The following is a 6275-nucleotide window of genomic DNA, read 5'->3' on the forward strand; positions in this document are numbered from 1 at the left end:
GAAAGACTGCAGAGGCAAGCGATGGCCAATCACCTCTGCTGCTCAGCTGCCTTCAAAGCCCCTTGCTGGGGTTGCCATTTTGGCTGCAAATTCACAGCATTTTATATACACAAAAATACCTGTTTTAGGGGCATCCAAAATTCACAATGAACACATTTCGCCCATTTTTTCTCACTGATCCAGGACTCATAGTGGCTTTTTGCATAATTCCACCCTCCTCCACTTCATGCTCACAACAATCTTGCAAGTAAGTTAGTCTGAGAGACTGTCACAGGCCCAAGGTCACCAGGTGGGTTTCGAAGATTGAACAGGAGATTCAGACCCAGGGCCTAGTCCAGGGGTGGCCAAACGATGGCTCTCCAGATGTCCATGGACTACAGTTTCCATGAGCCCCTGCCAGTTCTTGGACATCTGGAGAGCCACCATTTGGCCACCCCTGTCCTGGTCCAATGCTCTAACCACACCAGCCTTCATATTTTTGAGTTACACAGGAGAGCTAGCTTGGTGTAGTGGTTAGGAGTGCAGACTTTGAATCTGGGGGGCCGAGTTTGATTCCCTACTTCTTCCCCACATGCAGCCAGGTGGGTGACCTTGGGCTCACCACAGCACTGATAAAGCTGTTATGATCGAGCAGTAATCTCAGGGCTCTCTCAACCTCACGTCCCTCACAGGGTGTCTGTTGTGGGGAGAGGAAGGGAAGGTGACGGTAAGCTACTTTGAAACTCCTTTGGGTAGAGAAAGGTGGCATATAAGAACCAACTCTTCTTTTTTAGTAATATCAGGGGTCTCTCAGCCTCACCTACCTCACAGGATATAGAGAAAAGCGGCATATAAGAACCAACTCTTCTTCCACAGGTCAGGTGTTAAATTTTAAAATATAATATATTCATGCCAAATCCGCTTACATCACTTTTCTCTCTTCCATTTTATCCACACAAAAACCCTGTGAGTTAGGTTAATTTAATGGTTTATGACTGGCTGAAGGTAGCCCATGAAGCTTCCCTAGCAAAATGGGATTTTAACTTGGGCCTAATTTCTAGTTTGGTACTCTAGCCACCACATTACAATGGATTTTTTAAAATATGTTTCTAAAAACACCTTTAAGACATGCTGAATTTGATCTGTGTTGGGCCCTTGTTGCTCAGAGGTGTTCTGGGGAAGAAAAACAATAGGGGCTTCCCCTTTGAGAAGCACCTAACTAAATTTGTAGCACAAATGAGGGCTAATTTAATTCCTCTGCGGAAAGTTATGCCCTGCTGAGAAACTGCCAATTCTTATTCTGAGAGCAAGCCTTGCATGACCAAAGAATGTCTTCAATTTTAATTCAGGAAGGGAAATATTGTGTGTCATTTAGGAGCAGTTGGGGAAACTTTTGGCCCTTATCTATAGCTGTGACCTGATGGCACTTTACACACCCAAGAGCTACATCTTAGATACCTGCTGTTTGTGGGCCTCACGTTTTTCTTAAAATAGCTTAAGAATAGCAGTTCTTAAAATAGCAAGAGTTACTGATTGCACATTCCATAAGCCCTATCCAACTCTTACATATATCCTACAGATACAAAAAAAGATGCCTATTTCTTTTGGTGAGAAGTTAGTCTTGAATAGTGTTTCAATTTTAATTCAGGGAGGGAAATATTTTGTGTCCTTTAGGAGCAGTTTGGAAAACTGACCCTTATTTTATTATTATTATTTTTATTTTATTTCCTGCCACTCCCAAGACCGGCTCGTGACAGGCTACAATTCGTCCACACTTAAAACCCGAATAAAACTCTATTAAAATTTAAAAGGGACATAAAAATCACAATACATAGATAAAGAACATGGCAATATAAATCCCCTACGTTCCCCCATAAACATCATCCAATAGGGAAATGGCATTTACAGCTGTGACCTGATGGCCCTTCACACACCCAAGATACCTGCTGTTTGTGGGCCTCACGTTCTTTCTGCCAGTCCTTAAAATAGCGAGAGCTACTGATTGCACATTCCATAAGCTCTGCCCAATTCTCACATAGATCCTACAGATACAAAATAAAAAACCTATTTCTTTTGGTGGGAAGTTGGTCTTGAATAGTGCTGTTGGACTCATCATGGCTACATATCTCTTCATGATGTGCGCTGGAGCCGTATCATCCTTTGGCACGGACGTGATGCCTGTTATTGGTTTTCATTACTTTAATGGGCCTCTCTGCATTATTAGTGGGGGGTGGGGGCTGCTGTCCATGTGCCCTCTTCTCCCCTCTCTTCTTCTCAGACTTTAATAACATGCTCAGCTCTAAATCTTCCAGAGCCAACGGCTGGTGTTCAGATCAGTTAATTAAGAACTCAGAAGGCATCCTAAAAGAATTCCATGATCCAATGAATGCTCTGGGAAACCGAAGCCATGAGGCTGCAATTTATTGTTCCTGGCTCATTTTGCATGCTTTGGAATCCACTTTTTAAAAGCTGCATATGTTTAGTTTTCTTGGGATATGAACAAGCATCGGACACTTCATTACTGGGATTGTCTATGAGACTGGCGTTGAAAATAAATATCTTAATCCTGATGTGTCTCAGGGTCTATTTACATTCTCTATAGGGCAAGGTTAAATATTCATGCCCTCATCCAGATTCCCCCCCCCCTCCCAAGAACTTTCTCAACATTAACTAACATTTGCAAGAAACTGTGAGTCACTGATAGGTTATAGACTATATAGCTGCAGCCCAATGGTGAATGCCATACGTGCATGAAAGACGAACATGTGTCTGTGGCCAACACTGCAGCGCATAAAAGTGGGTAAGCGCACAGTGCAAATGCTTGCTCAGCAAATCTGTTTGCCCAGCTGGATTAGGATCCTAATTGCTGAGCACAATATAATGCCATCGCACGAAACTTTTTCCTACCGCCACCTGACTTGTGTACAGAATTACCCACTGAGAAGACCAGGGCTCACAGCTTCTCTTCCAAGTTCTGAGGCCTTGCCTTTGTGTCTCCTACTGCCCATTGCCTGGTCACAATGGGGACAGTTTACTGCTCTCTGTGTTCCTGGAGGAACAGCCCCTTACCAATTGCCAACCCTTCTTCTGGGACCTCTTTTACAATAATGTGGCCAAGATGACTGAGATCTACATGGTACAGAGAACCACTACCAGCATCCAACGTTACAAAGTATTTATTAACAATATTTCATAAGCATACTATTAGCACAGCACCAGACTGAGCAAGGGATCCAAAACTCCGTTTTTCTGTCCCTCTCTCTATATATGCTCTATCAGATGTTAAAAGACAGGGCAGGCTCCCTAGCTTAATAAGTTACAGCTCTCTAACAAGTTTCCATTACCTTGATATTTCCTTCAGCCCTCCTGGCCACCACATGGTCAATAATAAGACCCACCCACTGCAAGACTATTTTGCAAATAACAACATGGACCTGGCATGCATGATGGAGACCTGGGTCAGGGAGGGCTAGATAGTCACCCTTAAAGAACTAGTCCCTGATGGGTTCTCTGTCCTCCATCAGTCTTGGACTGCAGAGACTCCTTCAAGTAGTAAAAAGTGGGATATAAAAAAGTGGGGTATATCAACCGCTTTCACCCGGGAGGACAAACATAAGAGCCCTGCTAGATGAGATCAGTGGTCTATCTAGTCTTTCATCCTGTCTCATACAATGGCCAACAAGTTGTTCTGGAAGGTCAGCAAACAGGACACAGAGGCCAAGGATGCTCCCTGATGCTTCCTTCTGACCTTGGTATCTGCCTCTGAATGCAGATGTCCCCCTTTAGTCAACATGGCTAGTAGCCACAGGACTAGGCAGGATTCCCTTGAAGTGCACAGTAATGCACAATACTGAATGTAGTGGGGTGAAAGCAGTAAAACAAGATTGTCTTTTGGCTTCCATCTTTAGCTATCGTATGTTTAAGGGGGTTTTATGGGATTTATGCTGTATTTACTGGTTTTATGTTGTGAACCGCCCCGAGACGATTTGTCGTGTGGTGCGGTGTAGAAATGTGAATATGAATTAATTAATTAATTAATTAATTAATACTGCCCATATTTTAATGAAATAATCAAGTTTTGCAGGTATCGTCTGAGTCTTAATGGATAATCACGCACAAAGAGTAAGTGCCATTCATCTGCATCCCTCTCCAATACAAACATGGTTATTTCCAAAAGCTCTGGTTGTCCAGATTTAGCAGCAACAGTTAGCAGCTTTAGCAACATTGAGTAGCGAATTTAACAAAAGATGGCTCCCAGAAGTTGAAGGCAAGGAATCCACCAAGGCCGTGCTGCCGTTGTATAAACAACTGACATTGATTGACTAGATTTGTATCTTACTTTGCAGCCAAAATGTGGTTCCTTGAGTGACAAAGAACACTTAAAATGCTCTGCAAACAGCAACTACAATGTAATGTTTAACAATTTTCTGTTGATGGGGACTCCAAGCAAAATCTGGGTGAAGGCATGATGAAAGAATGTTTCTGATGACCCCTGCAATGGGTCACTGTGTCCTATGATGACCCCGGCAATGAGAGTCAGAAGATGGGAGATGGGACGCTGTATCAGCTTGAACTGGATCCTGGCACAGCAGAGAGGTGCCTGGCAGTTACTACATGGACACATGAAGCTGCCACCCATCCATCCATCAAGGTCATTATTTACTTAGACTGGCAGCATCTCTCCAGGGTCTCAGGTAGAGATCTTTCACATCCCATCCTACATGGTCTTTTCAGCTGGAGATGTGGGGGATTGAACCTGGGACCTTCTGCATGCCAAGCAGATGCTCTGCGACTGAGTCACAGCTCCAACATACGCATTGAAACATTGGAGGGGACCCCAAGGGTCATGCAGTCCAAGCCTCTTCACAGTGCAAGAAATTCACAACTACCTCCAAGCTTCTGCCAATCACACCTGTTCTAAGCCCAGAGGGCTTAAAAACCATGGCAGGCACAATAATACACTGTTTAATAAGGAAAACAAAGTCCAATTTGACTGTTTAAAGAAAAAAAATGCTTGTAATGTCACAGCAGTTAAAGCACAGGGGCAGGAAGGTTTTTCTTTGCTAAGCAATGGAGCTTTGTGCCTACATGTTTGTTTTTTGTTCTCATATTGGCCCATTATGCACGGCCGCCGAAACGGCGATTTCGGGTCACATGGAAAACGCGGAGGGGGAAGACGCGATGCATGCCGGTTATACATGGGGCGGGGCGCGACGGCGGCAAAACCCAGAGTAACCGATTATGCACGCGCCGATCCGGGCGCCGCTTCTGGTTGCGCCCCGCTCACCCGGAAGCTGCGCTTTCTTCCGCGTTTCACTGACGCGGCTTTTTCGGCAGCATGCACCGAAGCTGCAGCTGGTTGCAGCCGGCTCCGTGCGTTATCCGTGATTTTAGTCGCCGCCATTCCACCCCGAATGTGCGCTAAAACCCCCGTGCATAATGGGTCATTGACACATCCCACCATATACTCCCCTTTGCTTGGTGTCCTAAGGAAGGCAAAAAATTTCCAGGATATCTGGAACAATCTGGCCTGGAGCAAAATTCCTTCTAGACCCCAAGTGGTAAACAGCATCACTGGGATTATAAGAAAGGACCCCAAGAACCAAGTACTGGCTCATCCCTTCTGGCCCATCCTAATCCATAGAGTCAGCATTGCTGTGAGGTGGTCATTTAGCCTCTACTTAAACATCTTCAAAGAAGAGCCTACTGCTTTTTGAGGAAGCCTGTTCCACTGAGCAACCTCTCTGTCAGGATGTTCTTTATAATGTTCAGCTGAAAACCTTTTTGATTTAATTTCAACCCATTGGTTGTGGACCAGCCTTCTGGGGCAACAGAAAACAACTCCGCTCCATCCTCTGTAACTAGCTTTCTCAACCAGGGTTTCGTGAAACTCTGGGGTTTCTTGATGGCCCTGGAAGGGTTTCTTAAATAGGTGGGAGTTAATTGATTTTTTATACATATATTTTAAATTCTTTAACCATTTATCAGGTGATATGGTCATGTCGACCTGCTCACCTCCCCCCCCCCCAAAAAAAAGAAATGGCCAGTGATGAGCCTGGAGGGGGGAGAAGGGGACAGGCTCTGGATGGGCGTGACCATAGCCATGCTTGTCAACCATATTCTGCACAATTCTGCCACTTCTGGGGTTTCTTGAAGACTGAAGAATGTTTCGGGGGTTGTTCTATAATGACGGCCATTTCTAATGACACTTCTCAGTTGTTTCTTGCCCCTTGAAAGTCTAGTGGTTGTAATTATTTAGAATGGAATGGACACAACCTGACTGAAACCGGCTGTCC

This window comes from Paroedura picta, chromosome 4 (assembly GCF_049243985.1).
Source record: "Paroedura picta isolate Pp20150507F chromosome 4, Ppicta_v3.0, whole genome shotgun sequence".
Lineage (NCBI taxonomy): Eukaryota > Metazoa > Chordata > Lepidosauria > Squamata > Gekkonidae > Paroedura > Paroedura picta.